This window comes from Chiloscyllium punctatum, unplaced genomic scaffold (genome assembly GCF_047496795.1).
Source record: "Chiloscyllium punctatum isolate Juve2018m unplaced genomic scaffold, sChiPun1.3 scaffold_166, whole genome shotgun sequence".
Classification (NCBI taxonomy): Eukaryota; Metazoa; Chordata; class Chondrichthyes; order Orectolobiformes; family Hemiscylliidae; genus Chiloscyllium; species Chiloscyllium punctatum.
Genome location: NW_027309900.1, coordinates 329,298 through 348,790, shown reverse-complemented (window position 1 = coordinate 348,790; position 19,493 = coordinate 329,298). Strand labels below are relative to the sequence as shown.

At 45.7% G+C, this 19,493-nt stretch overlaps 1 long non-coding RNA gene across 2 annotated transcripts in view; it reads left to right on the top strand.

Annotated features, from left to right (window-relative positions):
• Positions 1-19,193, top strand: part of LOC140471848 (uncharacterized) — a 30,772-nt gene extending 11,579 nt beyond the window's left edge. Inside the window, exons 3-4 of one of the 2 annotated variants that reach the window (XR_011957217.1) lie at positions 434-514; positions 18,357-19,193. This is a non-coding gene — a long non-coding RNA (uncharacterized lncRNA). Of the gene's footprint in view, positions 1-433; positions 515-3,451; positions 3,594-18,356 lie in introns of those variants that run through there. The other variant, XR_011957216.1, reaches the window with a different exon arrangement.
• Positions 19,194-19,493: the final 300 nt, after the last annotated feature.

Sequence of the window (19,493 nt, the reverse complement as noted above, 5' to 3'; positions counted from 1 at the left end):
CAAATATTTCTCCATGGTGCCCACAATTTCCTCCCACCCAAACTGTTCCCATCCGATCACTTCAGTCACTTGCCCTGTCTGATCAGCCAAGAAAAGCTCAGGTGTTGCTTGCTTTCTGATAGGAACATTTACATATTGATAAAGAACATTTTCTTGGACTCGTTTAACAAATTCTTTCCCAACCAAACCTTTCACACTATGGTCGTCCCAGTCAATGTTTGCAAAATTGATTCGTCTACTATTACCACCTTATTATTCTGACTTTATATCTGAGATCTCTCTGTATGTTCCTTTAGTTCACTCTGATTATTGCGGCATCTGTAGTGCCATCCGACCAAGGTGATCATTTTTTAAATTTTGAAAACACAATTTTATTTTTAAAAAGCTCTCCTCCGCGATTTAAAAATAAATCTCTTTTTGTTTATTCACTCAGTTGATGTGGGTGCTTACCTTGAGGGCAGTTGAGAGTTAACTCCATTGCTGTGGGTCTGGAGTCACTTGTCGGCCAGACCAGGTGAGGAAGACAGTTTCTTTCCCTAAAGGACATTAATGAATCAGATGGGTGTTTTCTAACAATCGACAATAGTTTCATGGTCATCATTAGCCTTTTCATTCGCGATTGTATTGAATTCAGATGCCACCATCAGCCATGTTGGGATTCTAACCCTAATCCTCAGAACATTACATATATTACTCGTCTAGCAAGAATACCATCTGGCCATTACCTCCCTTTTTAGCAGAGTTTTTAAAAAAAAGTTCCCTCATTCTACATGTATAATTTGTGATAAAATACTCAAATGTCCATGTGTCGGCCTCTCCAAAAGGTCACTCAACAGAAATCTGTTTGGGTGGAAAATATTTCACTCTTTTTTTTTTGTCGGGGGGGGGGGTTTATTTTTCATTTTTGAGGTAAAAGAAACAGCAATGAATCCAAATAAAAATCTTACATCAAGGACATGTAATTTCTGAAGCTGGAGGGGGATTACAGAGACAGGGAGGGTGGTGAGGCTGGAGGGGGATTACAGAGACAGGGAGGGTGGTGAGGCTGGAGGGGGATTACAGAGACAGGGAGGGCGGTGAGGCTGGAGGGGGATTACCGAGACAGGGAGGGCGGTGAGGCTGGAGGGGGATTACCGAGACAGGGAGGGCAGTGAGGCTGGAGGGGGATTACAGAGACAGGGAGGGTGGTGAGGCTGGAGGGGGATTACAGAGACAGGGAGGGTGGTGAGGCTGGAGGGGGATTACAGAGACAGGGAGGGTGGTGAGGGTGGATGGGGGATTACAGAGACAGGGAGGGTGGTGAGGCTGGAGGGGGATTACCGAGACAGGGAGGGTGGTGAGGCTGGAGGGGGATTACCGAGACAGGGAGGGTGGTGAGGCTGGAGGGGGATTACAGACGCTGAGGGTGGTGAGGCTGGAGGGGGATTACAGAGACAGGGAGGGCAGTGAGGCTGGAGGGGGATTACAGAGACAGGGAGGGTGGTGAGGCTGGAGGGGGATTACCGAGACAGGGAGGGTGGTGAGGCTGGAGGGGGATTACCGAGACAGGGAGGGTGGTGAGGCTGGAGGGGGATTACAGAGACAGGGAGGATTTTGGGGCTAGAGGGTGATTGTTGTCCAAATATCACTGTGGTGTACATGGACTGCAGCATTTCAGGAAGACAGTCTACCACCACTTTCTCCAACACGAAGGTGGTCAATCAATACTGGTCTGGGCAGCAAAGGCAACCCCCAGTGAATAAAACCAAGCAGTGACCTCTCTGAGCTGACTGGCTGTGAAGTTATAAACATCTCTGGAAATGGAGTGGACAGAGAAGAGAAACAGTGACATTTCACAGCTGCCCTCAGAGAGTCCTCACCCTTGGAAGTACTCAGAGCCGGGTATCAGCTCAGTGGGTTTCAGTATCTTCAAACATCAATCTTAGTCTGCTATACTTTATTTAATCTACAATAGTGAGTAAGGTGAGGGTTTCTTTTTAAGGTCTTACAGTCTCTTGATTAAATGTTTAAAATATAAAACATAAGCATTGTTATTCTCGGGCAGTATTTTTAGAGCAGTAAGACTGTGCCTTTTTCTTGGTCTGTAGATTCTTAAGGCCGAGAGGTGGCCTGTTGTAGAGTGGCGTGCTGTTCCTGTCGGATGTGGGCGATTAGGGAGAATCTCCATGATCCTGTGGTTATGTCTGCAGGAAGTGTGATTGTAAATCCAATTGGATCGCATGTATTGGTGGAGGAGTGATTAAAGGCAGTGAGGAATTGACAGGAGCTGGGGGGGGGGTGTGATAAGGGGCAGTCTCAGGATTGCAGGATACTGCAGATACAGTCAGGTAGGTGGGTTACCTCCAGGAAAGCTAGGAGGGGTAGGCAGGTAGTACAGCAGTCTTCTATGGCTATCACCCCTCTCAAACAAGTATACTGTTTTGGAAAATGTAGTTGGTAATAGACTTTCAGGGGAATGTAACACTGACAGTCAAGTTACTGTGACTGAGACTGGCTCTACTGTAATGTGAGGTATATCCAGCTCCACATGATCAATGGTGATAGGGGACTCTCTAGTCAGGGGCACAGTCTGCTGTTTCTACAGCTGACCGTGAGACATCAGAATGGGGTGGTGCCTGGGTCAAGGATGACTCAGAGATTTTTCAGAATCTTCTCAAAGGGGAGGATAACCAGTGGGAGGTCATTGTACATTGGTACCAATGGCATGGGAAGGGGAAAGCCTGGGGTCCTGACGAGCAGGGAGATTTGCTCGTGCCACTCGGGAGGCATTAAACGAGTGAGGGATTCAGGGTAATCCTAAAGAGATAGTGAGAAAAGAGGCGAGTCTGAGACTGGTACTGTTCACAGGTCAGACTGTCAAGGCAGGCAAGAGCAAGTCACAGAATGAGATGGGACGGACCAGTTACACTGCATTTATTTCAGTGCAAGAGACCTGACAAATCAGGCAGATGGGCTCAGGCTATGGTTTTGAACAACATGGCACTGGAATATTATAGCAATTACAGAGGCAATATTCAGAGATGGATAGGACTAACAGCTTAATTTTCCAGGGTATAGATGCTATAGCAAGGTTGGAAGGGGGCAACAGAGCAGGGGGAGTGGCATCTTTGGATATTCCTTGGAGTACATCCAGGCAGTTATTTGGGTGGTACTGAGAAATAAGAAAGGGATGATCATCTTATTGGGATTGTATTATAGACCCTCTCCCAATAGTCAGCAGGGAATTGAGACAAAATTTTACCGAGAGATCTCAGTTATCTGTAAGAATAATGTAGTTGCAATGATAAGGGGTTTTAACTTTACCAACATGGCCTCGGAGTGCTGTAGTGTTAAGGGCTTGGATGGAAAGGTATTTGTTCAGTATGTACGAGAACATTTCTGATTCAGTTTGTAGGATGTACCTACTAGAGAAGGGACAAAGCCTGACCTGTTTTCTTTATTCATTCACAAGATGAGGCTGTCACTGGCTCGGCCAGCATTTATTGCTGCGTTTACCCAGAGGGCAGTTAAGAGTCAACCACGTTTCTATAGGTCTGGAGTCCCATGCAGACCAAACCAGGTTAGAATGGCACTTTCCTTCCCTAAAGGTCATGAGTGAACCACATTGGTTTTTCCAACAATTGACAGTGGATTCCTTGTCGTCACTAGATGATTTTTTTTCCAGATATTTATTGAATTCACGTTCCACCATCTGCCGTGATGGGATTCAAACCCAGATCCCCAGATCATTATCTGGGTCTCTGGATTAACTGTCAAAGGATAATTTCACTCCGTCATCAGGACATGAGGCAGGGTGAGTGACTGAGGTATCAGTGGGGCAGCACATCAGCACCAAAGATCCCACAGTATTGTGGCTCAGTGGTGAGCTCTGCTGCCTCAGCACCAGGGACCTGGGTTTGATTCCAGCCTCAGGTGACTGCCTGTGTTCAAGTTGGCACATTCTCCCCAGTATCTGTAAGGGTTTCCTTCAGGTGTTCCAGTTTGCTCCCACAGTCCAAAGATGTGTAGGTTAGTTGGATGAACCACGTTAAATTTCCCATAGTGTCTAGATGCAGTATATGAGGTTTTGGGATGTGCAGGCAAATCTCTGCCTGATGTGAAAAGATCCTTTTGGGGTCTTGGACATAGGTCAGAAGGAGGTGTGGCCGCACGTTTTACATTCCCGTGGCGGCAAGGGAGGGTCAAGGGTGTGGAGCATGGGTTGGTGGGAGGGTATGGACCGAACATGCGAGGTGCAGAGGGAATGGTCTCTGCAGAACACAGATAGGGGTTGGAGAGGGAAATTTGTGTCTGGTGGTGGGGTCTGACTTTATGTAGCAGAAATAAGAGGTTAATGCGCTGTATCTGGAGATTAGTGGGGTGGAAGGTGAAGACTGCAGGGTTATATTCTTTATTGTGGCTGGAGGGGTGGGGTAAAGGTGAAGGTGAGGGAAGTGGAGGGTATGTGTTGGAGGGCATTGTTGATCAAGTCAGAGGAAAATTACGGTCCGTGAAGTAGGCCTTTCTGGGATGTCCTGGAATAGAATCCAAAGAGATTAAACAAATATATCACAGACAAAAGATTAACTGGACCAGAGAATAGGACCCCTTAAAGGTCAACAAGGCTGTCTATGGAACCACAGCGGGTGCGAACGATATGCAAATATTTCACGTCATTTTTACTGGAGAAGTATATGGAAACTCTAGAGTTTTTTTTTTAGAAATAAACAGTGATAACTTGAAAAGTGTCCATGTTACAGAGGAGGTGGTACTGGATGTCTTAAATCGCATCAAGGTGGATAAAGCCCTGGAACCTGATCAGGTGTATCCTGGAACTTTCTGGAAATCTAGGGAAGTGATTGTTGGGCCTCTCCTGGGGTATTTGTATCGTTGATAGCGACAGGTGAGGTGCCATTATTTTTAAAAGGTGGTAAGGAGAGGCCATGGAACAAGAAAACAGTGAGCCTGAAGTCAGTGGCAGGCAAGTTGTTGGAAGGGATTCTGAGGGACAGGATATCCATGTGTTTGGAAAGGTAAGGAATGATCAGGGAGAGTCAATGTGGCTTTGTACATGCACAATTGGGTCTCACTAACTTGAGTGAGTGTTTTGAAGTGACAAAGAAAATTGATTACGCCAGGCGGTGAATGTTGTTAATATGGACATTCAACAAGGTTCCACAAAGCAGACTGGTTAGCAGGGTTAGATAACATGGAATGCAGGGAGAGCAAGCCATTACAAAACTACCTTGAAGGGAGGAGACAGAGGATTTGGAGGGTTGCTTTGCGGACTGGAGGCTTGCAAGGGTGGATATAGGGCCCTTAAATAAATGACTTGGATGTGAATATATGAGGTATGGTCAGTAGGTTTACAGAAGACACCAAAATTGGAGATGTCGTGGATAGTGAATATGGTTAGTTCAGAATACAACAGGATCTTGATCAGATGAGCCATTGGAGCAAGGAATGGCAGTAGGAGTCCAATTTATATAAATGTGAGCTGTTGTATTTTGGAAAGGCAAATCAGGGCAGGACTTATACACTTAATGGTAAAGTCCTGGGGAACATTGCTGAACAAAGGGACCTTGGAGTGCAAGTTCATAGTTCCTTGAAAGTAGAGTCACAGGTAAGCAAGGGAGTGAATGCAGCATTTGGTACGCTCCCCGTTATTGGTCAATGCATTGAATGCAGCTGTTGTGATGTCATATTGTGGCTGGACAGGGAACTGATTAAGGCCCTTCTGGAATTCTGTTTTCAGTTCCAATCTCCCTGTTCTTGGAATAATGTTGAGAAACTTGAAAGGGTTCAGAAAACATTTGCAAGGATTTTGCCAGGGTTGGACGGTTTGAGCTATTGGGAAAGGCTGAATAGGGTGGGACTATTTTCCCTGGAGAGTTGGAGGCTGAGAGGTGATCTTATAAAATCATGAAGGGCATAGATAAGGTGAGCAGTCAGGGACTTTTTCCCAAGTTTGGTGGGTCCAGAACGAGAGGGTACAGGCATAAGGTGAGAGGGAAAAGATTTAAAAGGGATCTAAGGGGCATCTTATTCATGTTGAGGGCATTGCAAGTATGGAATGAACTGCCAGAGGAAGGCTAGTACAATTGCAGCATTTAAAAGGCATTTGATTGGGTACATGAAGAGGAAGGGTTTAGACGGATAAGGGTGAACTGCTGGCAAATGGGACTCCATTAACGCTCTCCGTTATTGGTCAATGCATTGAATACAGGAGCTGGGATGTCATATTGTGACTAGACAGGACATTGATTAAGCCACTTCTGGAATTCTGTTTTCAGTTTGAATTTCCCTGTTCTGGGAAGGATGTTGTGAAACTTGAAAAGGTTTGGACAAGATTTACAAAAACGTTGCCAGGATTGGAGGATTTGGGCTACTGGGAGAGGCTGAATAGGCTGGGGCTATTTTCTCTGGAGAGTCAAAGACTGAGAGGTGACTTCATGGAGATTTATAAAATCACGAGGGGTGTGAATAAGGTGAGCAGCTGGCATCCTTTTTCCTCAGGTTAGGTGGGTCCAAAACTAGAGCACCTGGGTTTAAGTTGAGAGGGGAAAGATTTAAAAGGGATCTAAATGGCAACGTTTTCAAGCTGAGTGTGGTGTGTGTATGGGAGGGGCTACCAGATGAAGTAGTGGAGGCTGATAAAATCACAACATTTAAAAGGCTTCCAACTGGGTACATGAATAGGAAGGGTTTTGATGGATACAGGCCAATAGCTGGTAAATGGGAATCCATTAGTTTAGGATTCCTCGTTGGCACGGACGAATTGGACGGAAGGTCTGTTTCTTTGATCTTAATAAATTAAGATGCATTCCTCTATTTTGCGGAGAGCTAGCTGAAGCACAGATAATTATCCTTGGAGCTGAGAAGGTGAAGCAGTGATTTCGATCTGGTGCAGATTTGGTTCCAAGATCTTGAATTTGCAGAGAGAGAGAGGAATTGTTCACACTGTCACAATTTTTAGTAACTACTTTCAAGTAATTGGCAAATAATACAAGGTGAAAATGTGAACACTATTTTACTCAGTAAGTTCTGAGCATCTGGAACAGTCTGAACGACACAGATTCAGCAGGTATTCTGAAACAGACTTGGAATTTTACTTTTTAAGGAAAGATTTGGGGGGCTATGGGCACATGGGAGGGGACTTGGGACGGATTTGCAGCATCTCCAGAGGGAGAGAGTACAGCCCCAATGGGCTGAATAGCCCCCAGGCCCTGTGGTCTGTGATACTGCCCCATTCACTGTGAATGATGAAGCTCATCCCAGGGCAGAAAGAGGGATTAGCCCTCCACTCTCATCACAATGGGGCCCGGCTGATTGATGGCAGCTCCAGACCAATGGGAGGAGAGGCTGTGTGGTCCTGCAGCCAATGGGAGTGAATGAGGGGTGTGGCCAGCAAGACAACACCTGTCCATGAGCTGTGCAGGTGCAGTGTCACTGTTTGGGGTTGGGAGAGACAGCAGAGGCTGTGGGACCTGAATTACAAACTCCCGGTAAATTAAAACCAAAAGAACTGAGGAAGATGTAAATCAGAAACAACAACCAGGAGGTTCTGGAAAAGCTCAGCAGGTCTGGTAGCATCTGTGAAGAGAAATCAGAGTTAACGTTTCAGACCCAGTGTCCCTTCCTCAGGACAGATGTTACTGAGAAAAAAAGTCAGTTTATGTGCAGAAGTTCGTGTGGGGGGGAAGATAAAAGGAGTAAAGGATAGGTGGGGATAGAGTGAGAAGAACGGTTGGATAAAGGAGGGGATAACCGTCTGGCTGGGGGAAGGTGATTAGCTGTTAATGGAGACTGTTAGTGGCTAACCATAGGTAGGGTGTAATGGCAGGCTGTGAGAACAAGTCCTGGTGTGTGGGGTAGGGGGGGCTATGACGTGAGGTGGTTAACCTATGGTTAGCCACTAACTGTCTCCAGTATAAGCTGTTCCCCCCCTATATCACTCCACGATTGGAGTTGCCGAGGACACAAACCTTTCGAATATCCTCCCTAACTCCCTCTCTCCACCTTAAAGATGTATCTAAAAATCGTTCTCTTTAATCAACATTTCTATCATTTATGAAGCATTTTAGGAAATTTGTCATTGTGAAAGGCTCCATATAATGCAGGTAGTTGTTGTTGTTGTCTGACATCAGGAGAAACAGGGATGAGCCCTCTCTCTCTCATACCTGAGGAACAGCAGCAAAAGCAGGAAGCACTGAGCATGCTCCAGCCCACAATGAGCCTTGGATTATTGATGTCAGCGCAGCACCAATAAGAGTTGGGGAAAGGGGGCTAGAGGTGCTAGTTGGTCCTTCAACCAATCGGAGTGAATGAGGGGCGGGGCAATACTCAACCACGTGATAAACTTCACTGACAGCACACTGTTGTGCCCAAGGCATTGGAAATGTGTGAAGGTGAAGGGCAGGGGAAAGGAAAGACATATTGACCAGGAAGAGAAGGAAATTTTCATGGTATGGGATGAGAGGCTTTACAGAACTTAGTGCACATTGTAAAACACAAATTTCAAAATCCAAATTCTGCACCATTTTCCCTCCCTATAATGCATTTTGCACTCCCTGAAATATCAACTGTGTAGTTCTCCCTCCACAGATACCAGTGATTAATGCCAAAGCCCCATTGCCTGTGGAGAAGGTGATGTTTGACTTCCTTGTAGAGCTGCAGTTCGTGTGGTGAAGGTGTACCCACAATGTCGTTGAGTAAGAGCTGTTATAGATTATTCACTCAGCGATAGTGAAGAGTTGACAATGTATGTGCAAATCAACAACAGTTTTTTTTTATCATGGTTATAATTCCACAGAAATACTATTGAGAACTTCTGACATAAGGCCATATTAGTTCAGGTGATCAAAAGAAATGCCTAATAAGCAGGTTTTCAGGAATACCTTAAAGGAGGAAAGCAAGTCTGAGGGCGTTAGGGTGGGAGTTCCAGACCGTGTTGCCTTGGCGACAGGTGAAGCAATGAATAATCATCGTTGGGAGTCTGAAAGAAAATGAGTTGTCGGGATCTCACAGGTTGTGTGGTGCAGGGAGACAGGGATGTTGACAACCAGGAATTACATCAAGGGTGAGAATTTTAAATTGTTGCTTGTTAATAGGAGCCTTTTGATGAATCAACAAGTTTTGGTACAAGTGAGCACTTGGGCAGTAGGGTTTTAGATACTCTTGAGATTACATGTAAGTTGAATGTGGGAGGCTGGCCAGGAGTGTGTTTGGATAATGAAGTCTGGAGATAACACAGGGATGGACGAGTATTTCAGTAAATGGGCTGAGACTAGGGTGGAGTTGGGTGATGTCACTGATGGAGGAATAGTGCTTTTGGAGTCGGGCTGCTCCTCCTCCTCATCACCCCCCCTCCCCAATTCACAGATATTGTTCCTTGTTCTACCTGTCTGTATTTTCTGGTTATGTCCTTCTCTCCCATTCTGCTACAAACTAATATTTGACCCCACCGTTTATGCAAAAACCTACTCCATCCCGACTCTCCCTTTCCTTTCTGAATTCCTTGTATTTGGTGTCCCTTAAGGATCTATCCTTGGTCCCTCCTGTTTCCCACCTACATACTGCCAGGAGGTGACATTGTCCAAGAGCACCGTGTTAGGTTTCACATGTACACTGACAATGCCCAGCTCTCCCTCCCCATCATCCCTCTCCATTACTCAGTTATCAAACTGCTCATCACACTCCCACTACGGGATTGGCTGCAATTTCCTGCAACAGAACATTGCAATGGTTAAACCCATTGCCTTCAGTTGCTATTACAAATTACTTTCCCTTACTGCTGAGCCCCTCTCTCTCCCTGGGAACTGTCTGAGGCAGAACCACACTCTTCACAATATTGCTCTCATATCTGACCCCAAGGTGACCTTCTGATCAGACATTTACACAATCACAAACACCAGGAATTACAATCTCTTAAAATCTTTCTTGTCTCCACCTCACCCCAGCTCCATTGCAACTGAAACCCCTGACCTGTGTCGGTGTTGCCTCAAACTTGACGAATCCAAAACAGAATCCGTGATTCCGTGACTGACCCAGAATCTGGTTCCAGACTCCCTCATGATGGGCAACATCCTCTCCGTATTTACCCTGTCAAACTCCTTAAGAATCCTACATGTTACAATGAGATCCCCTCTCATTCTTCCCAAATCCAGTGAGTAGAGTCCCAACTTCTTCAGCCTTTTCTTAAAAGATAATCCCTGTAAACCAGGGATCATCCCAGTCAATCTTCTGTGAAATGCCTCTGATGGAATGATGTATTTCCTTAAATAAAGGGACCAAACCTTCTGTCATTACTCCAGATGTGGTCTGACTCGCACTTTATAAAGTTCCTCTCAGGTATATACTCCAAACAACTCCCTTTAAACTTGCACAGATGTTGTTGGAAATGCTCAGCTGGTCATGCAGCATCTGTGAAGAAAAATCAGTTAAAGTTTTGGGTCTGGTCACCCTTCCTCAGATACCTTAAGTCTAATTTCTTTTCACAGGTGCTGCTAGACCTGCTGAGCTTTTCCAGAAACTTCTGTTTCTCTGCCTGGTTTCCACCATCTTCAGTTGGTTTCGGTTTTCACATCCTTTAAACTTGCCATCTCTCCTCTAGAATTTGTCATTTCCACCTTGGAAAAAAGATTCGCATTTGTTTGGTCTCCCCTACTCTGGGGGAAAAAAAAGAAACCATTGCTATCATTGCTCCTCATAATTTTATAAAGTTCAATAAAGCCACCTAAAGTGTCCAGTGCTGCAGGGAAATAGCCTCAGCCTATTCAGCCTCTCCCTATGGTTCAAATGTTCCAATACTGGAAACACCCTAGTAAAACTTTTCAGAACTCTTGCAAGTTTCCCAACGTCTTTCCTATAGCAGGGAGACTGGAATTGAAAGCAGTCTGGGGATTCCAAATTTGGCTGAGCCAATAAACTGTACAACCGAAACATGATCTCCCAACTCCTATACTTAATGCACTGCCCAATAACAGCTAGCATACCAAACACCACTTTGACCGACCTGTCTACCTTCAACCACACTTTCAAGGAACTATCAACCCACACTGCATGGTCTGTTTGTCTGTCAACACTTCCCAGGAACTTGTCATTAAGACGTTGAGTCCTATTCTGGTAACATCTTTCTGAAATCAGGGAGACCACAATTGAATACAGTATTCTAAAACTGGCCTCAGCAATGCCCTACTCAGTCACAACGTGCCCGCCTAATCCCTATACTCAGTGACAGAATCCCTACAGTGTGGAAACAGGCCTTTCGGCCCATGAAACCATACCAACCATCGGAACAGCATTCCACCCTAACTCTGTAACCTGCCATTACCCATAGCTAATCCGGCTAACCTGCATGTCTTTGGATTTGTGGGAGGAAATTAAGAGCACCCAGAGAAAGCCCACGCAGACACACAGGGAGAATGTGCAAACACCACACAGACAGTGGAATCGAACCAGAGTACATTTATTGATCAGCACATTCCATTCAATGGTAGTGTCCCAAATGCCACGTTGAGCACCTGATCTCCCTGAAACTCTACTTTCCAAGAACTACGCAGTTGTTCTGAGACTTTCAGAGGGAATTAAGGTGAGGAGGAGAAAACAGGAACATGGTTGAGTTTTAGATCTATAAAATAACTCTCCATCTTCTCCGCATCTTCCCCTGCTCTGTCTGCTGTCCCACCCCCCCCATCGGCCTGTCTCTCCCCCCTCAACTCGTCGGCCTGTTCCCTCTGCCCCCCCACTTCCCTCCTTTGTTGGTTGTCTCTCCACCCCCCCCCCCCCGGTCGGCCTGTCCACATTCCCCTCAACCCGTCGGCCTGTTTTTCCCCCTCTGTCGGCCTGTTCCTCCTGCCATCTCCCCCCACCCCCGGGTCTGTTTCACCTTTCTGTCATTCGCCCCCCCCCCTTTGTCCCTTTGTTCCCCCTGTCTGTTCCCCTCCCTTCTAATCCCACTTTCTGTCCTCATCTGTCTCTATGCCACCCCTCTCTGTCCCCCCTCTCTTTCCCCACCCATTTCAGTCCCACCCCTCTCCACCCACCCACCCCCTGTCTACCTGCCTATCCTCCCTCCCAGTCCCCTAGTTCTGTACTCCCCCACTGCAGGGCAAATATCTTGTCTATTTACCCTATCCACGCCCAGCCTGATTTTAAAAATCTCTTTCAGGTCACCATTCAGCCTCTGCCGCTCCTGGGAAAACAGCCTATCCAACCCTGGCAACATGCTATACTTCATTTCTGATCTCTTTAAAGTTTAAGAACATCCATCTGATAGGAAGGAGAACAGAATTCTATGGTATATTGATTCGGCACCTTTTGCAATGTCCGGTACAGCCGCAATATGACCTCCCAACCCCTATACTCAATGCTCTGACCAATAAAGACAAGCAGACCAACTGCCGCCTTCACTATCCTATCTACTTGCTACTCTACTGTCAAGGAACTATGAACCTGCACTCCAAGGACTCTTTGTTTAGCAGGACTCCCCTGGAACTTACTATTAACTGTATAAGTCCTGCTAAAGTTTGCTTTTCCAAAATGCAGCAGCTTACATTTTTCTAAACTGATCTCCTCAGCCCATTCACCCATCTGATCCAGATCCTCTTGTACTCTGAGGTAATCTTTTTCACTGTCTACGACACCTCCCATTTTGGTGTCATCTGCAAACCTACTTACAATACCTCTTATGTTCACATCCAAATCATGGATATAAATGATGAAAAGTAGTGGATCCAGCACCAATCCTTGTGAGACTCCACTGGTCACAGGCCTCCAGCCTGAAAAGCTCCCTCTGCCTTCTACCTTCGGGCCAGTTCTGTACTCCATGCGATCTAACCTTGCTGACCAGTCTCCCATGAGGAACCTTGTCAAACACGTTACTGAAGTCCATGTAGATCATGTCCATGCTCTGACCTCAGCAATCCTCTTTGTTACTTCTTCAAAAAAACTGAGTCAAATTCATGAGATATGATTTCCCATGCACAAAGCTGTTATTGGTATCCAGGATTTAACTCTGTACATTGGGGTCTGCGTTGCCCAGTTATAGGTGTTAATATTCTGGATGAAGTTCAAGGACGCCAGCATTTTCTCAGTGAGTCTGTATTGAGTCTTGTTCATGTCACCAACACAGGGGAGTTCCTTTTGAAAGGCAGTCTCTTTATCCCTTGCCCACCAGGAAATGGTGGTGTCCTTACCTCTGGACTAGGAGGATCAGTCTCAGAGTTGAGAAACAGCATCTTTGAAGAGGCTGATTAGTAAACCTGCCCAAGCCCTCAGGCCATACAGTCTCCCAGCTGTCCCTGCCTGAGTCTCCAAACAGAACCTTCCTGTAGTTTCTCTCCTGTCAGACTCTCCCATTGCTCAGTTTGTCCAGGATCCCCTCCTGCTGCTGCACTGATCCTGTCCCTCACTGACCTGTCCATCGCCCAGTGTCCTCCACTTTCATTCACTGTTCACAATCCCATTCACCCAGTCCTCCCGCCCCGCCCCCTCCACTCTATAGAGACTGCTCAGTGGTTAGCACTGCTGCCTCACAGCACCAGGTACCCGGGTTCGATTCCGGCCACGGGCGACTGTCTGTGTGGAGTTTGCGCAATCTCCCCGTGTTTGAGCGGATTTCCTCCCACAATCCAAAGATGTGCAGGGCAGGTGAATTGGCCATTTGAAATTGCCCATAGTATTAGTTACATTATTAGGGGGAATGGGTCTGTGTAAGTTACTGTTTGGAGGGTCGGTATGGACTTGTTTGGCCGAAGGGCCTGTTTCCATACTGTAGGGATTCTGATATATTGGGCAGCAGCTGCTGTCAATCACCCAGACTCCTGTATGATCGGGAGCACGTGCTGTAGGAGGGGAGACCAGTGCACGGGCGCAGTGCTGACCAATTGTGGGAGTATGCGCAATATGGGTCAGTGCCTGGGAAGGAGGCTGTGGGTGTGAGGGATTAATCTATCATTAGCAGCTTCATCCCTCTGGGAGCAGGACCCAGGGGAATGGCCCTTCTCTTGCTACCCTGACATGTGATCAGACTATCAGTGGGGCAGCGTTTTGCAGAAAGTTATCAGAACTGTTTTGTGAAGATTCAGGGTTGTTATGGAAAGAGACAAGGATGGGCCTGCAATTAAAATTCTAATTTGACTCATTTTAGTAAGATGGGTCTTGGCCAGAGTGAGCAGGAAGCAGTGTATGCAGGATGGTTCTCATCAGGAGCTAGGAAACTGAGTTCGAAGAAAGTGTGTGTGAGAACTGGGTGTGGAGGAAAGAAGTGGGGGGATTGGTTTGGATTTCAGTTCACAGAAGAGAGAAATTGTGAGACTGAGGTTTAAAGCTTTGGGGGAACAAGGAAACTACAGTTTAATACTACGATTGTCTTATGAATTTCCATCCTGTATTAACAGTGGTAACTTGTGTGCTCTGTTGTATGGTACTGAAAGGGTTGATTTGCGGATGAGAAATACAAATTGAACTTCATGTTCAGATCTGATGGTTACTTGATCTGTGCCGATCTGAATATCATTGGCCTTTTCATCTGGAAGGAAAGGTGTGCATTCTGTCCGTGGGCAAATATTTCAAATCTCAGTGTGACTGGAAAAGTACTGAGACACTGCCAAGTCCATGTCAGCATGGTGAGTGTGGAGAGAGATTTCATTTGCTTTTGAAAGTCTGGAAAATCATGCCACATTTCCCAGGAACAATTAAGCCACAACTTTGCTTTGTAGAAGGACAAGTCTTTCTGGCTGCATGGTTCATTAAAGACACAAGGATACCTACACCATGGGAAGCACTATGAAAGCAGGATTGTTGTCAAGGAGTTCATTCTCGAGCATGGATTGTAATCCATTGGCATTGTCACGTTGGTTCCAGCGCTGTGGGGAAACACTGGAAATATGATGAATGTAATGTAGGTTTCAGTTATTAAACTGTAAAAAGTGCAGAACAATTTACAAGGATGTTGCCAGAGCTCAGCGGTCTGAGTTATAGGGAGAGGTTGGAGAAGTGAGGATTTTATGTTTAGAGCAGAGGAAACTGAGGGGGTTCTTTTCTAGAAGTGTATAAGACCATGAGAGGCATGGATAAGGCGAATGCACTCAGTCTTTTTCCCAGGAACTCAAGGATTGGACGGCTTGATTGGATCAGTTTAAGGTTAGAGTAGAAAGAATAAAAGGGAAGCTGAGGGGCAACTGTTTTACACAGAGGGTTGTATGAATATAGAATGAGCTGCCAGTGGAAGTGGTTGAGGTGGGTACACTCACAACAGGTAAAAGACATTTGGACAAATACATGGATAGGAAAGGTTCATAAGCAGATGGGTCAAGTGCAGGGAAATGGGGTTAGTGTGGATGGACATTCTGGTCAGCATGGGCCAGTTTGGGCCAAAGGGCCTTTCTCTGCTGCAGGATGCTATGACTCTAAGTGCATCTGCTATTTCTCCCACTAACTCTGTTGGTATCCTGGGATGTATTCCATCAGGGCAATGAGACTTGTCTACCTTTAACTCCATTAGCTTGTCCAGCTCTAACTCTTTCACGATCATGGTTATTATCTAGGTCCTCACCTTCCTCAGTCTCCTTATCAATTACTGGCATGTTCTTCATATCCTCCACTGTGAAGACTGACTGCTGTGTCCTCATCTTCCTGAACCCTACTGGATAGGAATAACTAGGCACAGAACTCTGAGAGGTCTTCTTTGAGTCTTTATTGATGAAACATGGCAGTTACATGGATAGTGTACATGCAGAACACCTCCAGGCAGCATCAGTTAACTCCCCGCCTGTCCGATGTACAGCTCCCATTCTTATACCTTGGTGGTTTGGGACTTTGAATAGAGACTGTCTCTCAGTATTATCTCCATGGCAATGGCAATTAGAAAGTCCAGTTCAGTTCAGCACTTTGTGGTTAAAACACACACCCCTCCCCCCACACCCCTGTGGCTCCCTCAAGTATCTGACAGACGCTTCAGCTTCAGTGGGGTATCTATCAGGATTCTGATGTGGAGGAGCCGGTGGTGGGGTGGACAAAGTTAAAAACCACACATCACCAGGTTATAGTCCAACAGGTTTATTTGGAAGTACAAGCCTTTGGAGTGTGGTGTGATTTTTAATTTGATCAGGATTATCTCTATGGTAACAGTTAAGTGCTTCAGCAATTACAGAGGCCATATGTTCCACACACAATAGGTTCCCCTCTAGCAGGGTAAACTGCTATTCTGGCCCTGGGGATAGCTACTCATCACTTTTTTCTCCCCCAATCCCATTTCGCTTTCTGTTGATCTTTAAAGTTTTTCTAATCTCCTAGTTTCTCCTTGGTCTTTGCCAATTTGTATGCCTTCTATTTCAATTTGATAGACTCCCTTATTTCCTCAGAAACCCACGGCAGATTACGCCTTTTCCTACAGTCCTTCCTTTTCACTGATATAAACTTTTGCTGAGCACTTTGAAAAATTGCTTTGATATTCCCCCACTGTCCGACAACTTTCCCATACATAAAGCCTTTGCTTCCAGTCTACATTAGCCAACTCCTGCCTCATCCTATTGTAGTCTCCTTTGTTTAAGCACTGGATCTTGGGATTGGATCTAATCTTCCGGCATTCCAGCTGTATTCTAAATTCAACCAGATTTATCAGAAGTCTTTTATCAGATTACGAGGTGCGACAATGTTATCTGGGAGTTTTGCATTTCATTCTCAAAGACCTTGGCTTTGTAGTAAAGTATAGGATAGATATTCACAACAGAGTATTCTGGACGGTGTGAATGTACTGCACAGTCGAAAACTATAAATCACTGTCCCCCTCAGTTTAAAATTGCAAAATCATTATCTCCTACACGCTTCCTCACTACCTAAATTTGGAACGCTAATCCACCTGACTATCCTGCATTTTCCCAAATCTCCTTTGGTGAAGATGGTGAGTTTTAATTCAGCATTCCAGTTATTACCATAAGAAGATAAGCCCTGGGCACAGGGGAGGCAATGCAGCCCTTTGAACCAGCTCCACCATTTAATACCATGATGATTGAGCTCACCTCGGTCTCAGATAGATTTTCCCACCTGCTCTCTCTCACCCTTCATCTCATTGCAAAATAAACATCTGCTTCGCTTCATTAAATCTACTCATTGTCCTGGCATCCACCGCATTTTCAATAGGGAATTCCACAGATTTGCAACACATTGAGACAAGTACATTCTTCTTCATGAGAATATAATAGAGTCCCTGTAGTGCAGAAACAGGGTATTCATCCATCGATTCCACAACAACCTATGATGAGCATCCCATTCAGACCCACTCTATCCCTGTAACCCTGCATTTCCCATGGCTAATGGCCTAACCGGCACATACATGGACACTGTGGACAGTTTAGCATAGGCAATCCACCTAACCTACACATCTTTGGACTGTAGGAGGAAGCTCGAGCACCCGAGGAAACCCACCCAGACATGCTGAGAACGTGTAAACTCCACACAGTCGACTCTGGCTGAAATAAAAGCCGGGTCCCTGACGCTGTGAGGCAGCAGTGCTAACCACTGAGCTACATCTGCTTAAAATCTGCTACCCCTTATTAACCTCCCCACTCCGCAATTGGCTAAATCAATGTTCCTTATGTCAGAAATCAGGTTGTGGAAGCAGATGTCTCAGTAAAATCCAGTACCAGCCCGTGTCTGAATGGGGATCCTATACACAAGACCCTCCATCCCTCACTTTTCATTCACTATCAATAAACATATCTCCAGTGGCTTCATGGGGGCTACATCTCCCACAATCCCTGAGGCAGGGACCACGCATGTGTGGGGAAGCCTAGCACTGCACATGTACAGAATATGGGCGGACTTTGGAGCATGTGCTTTGGGGTAATTAGCGGAAAGCATTTGACGTTGTGATTTCCTGGAGAAGGAACGTATCAGCTTGTAGTATTGATGGGTTGGGGGGGTCAAAGTGTCACCACACCCACATGGGCCCAAGTTCCATCCCCAACTTGTCATAATGCTGGGAATCGACCAATGGGAAACAAAGAAGGGTCTTACCCATTCTCCCAGACTGAAGGTTCCTCTTCTGTACAGGATCTGCTACCACCCTTTCTGTTTCCTTTTGATTTATTCTCCTGTTACATTATTGACTTGCAGTAACTGAAGGGAAATGGAGTAAACCCAGAAAGGGTGCAGAGTCTAACCAGGACAGGAAGTGGTGGCATGGGTCTGTTTACCAGTCACTCCATGAGAATGGGGAGGGTGTACATTAGGGACAGCAGAGGCAGAATGGTGGGAGAGAGTAATAAGTGGGCTGGAGCATTACAGCTTTGGGGGGAGAAAGGGGGAAAGGATATTCCAGAGAAGCTAGAATTGTCTGTTCTGAATTTCTAACCTGTACATATTCCTTTATACAGGGTGCTAGATGGTGAAGATTTGCTGACTGAAATCTCAAACTCATGTGCCGATCATGATAAAGTTAACCAGCATTTGAAGAACCAAAGATAGAGAATCACTTGACCAAAATCCTGCAACACTCTCCCTCACAGGATTGTCGGTCTATCTGCGCCAAATGGACTGTGAATGGTTCAAGACAGCAGCTCACTACCATCTTCTCAAGGGTAACGAGAGATGGGGAATAAATGCTGGCTGAGACCGTGATGCCCACATCCTGGAAATGGTTTCTATCTCTAGTTGCTGAAATCCAGTTGATGTTACTGCAGGATGATGAGGGAGGCTGAGTGCGTCTTCCAGGAGGCAGCACCATCACATTACCCTTGCCTACACCCACACAGTAACACAGCAACGTCACTGGAACAAAAGCAGTGAAGCCAAAGGAGAACATAGATATAGTTCTTAGAGATAAAGTCATAAAAGGGGATTGGAACGCAGCAAGAAAAGGAGACTGAGCTGGATGGTCACCTGTTTCCCCTTGAATGGTGGAGCAGGATTGAAAGGCCGAATGGCCTCCTGCTATCTCCAGGTCTGTATATAGCCATGGAGCCCGCGTAGGAATAAGTAGGCAGGGATTCTCCAGGAGATTGCACCTCGACATCAGTTTTCTGTGAGGGTTGGTTTGATGGATTTTATTTCACATTTGTCTTTAACAGAAGGTTTGTGAATATGATATTAAAATATTGTAGCTATTTAATCCACAATAAATAAAACGAAAAGAAAAGAAATGAAACTATCTGAACATAGCAGTTTTTAAAATTTTCAAACGCCGTGTGAAACAAAATCCTGTCTATTCCCGGACGCCATCACTTTCCAGTTATTCCAGCTGCAGGGAAATATTCCCTCCCTGTCTGAACCTTTGGTTTGATTTAACTTCTTTTCAGTTCTCCTTTGAGCTGTGAAGCGTTCTTTCTCCGCCCCCCCCCCCCCCCCCCCCCCCTCAGAGGTTATCTCACACAGCTGAGCAACCTTCCCACGTTCATCATTTCGCCATTTTGGGTTTTTGTTAATATATGATCACCAGCAGTAAACCACCCATGTAACCAATTAAATATTTACAAACAAAGCCCATTACAGGCAAAGCAAACCATTACAAATGA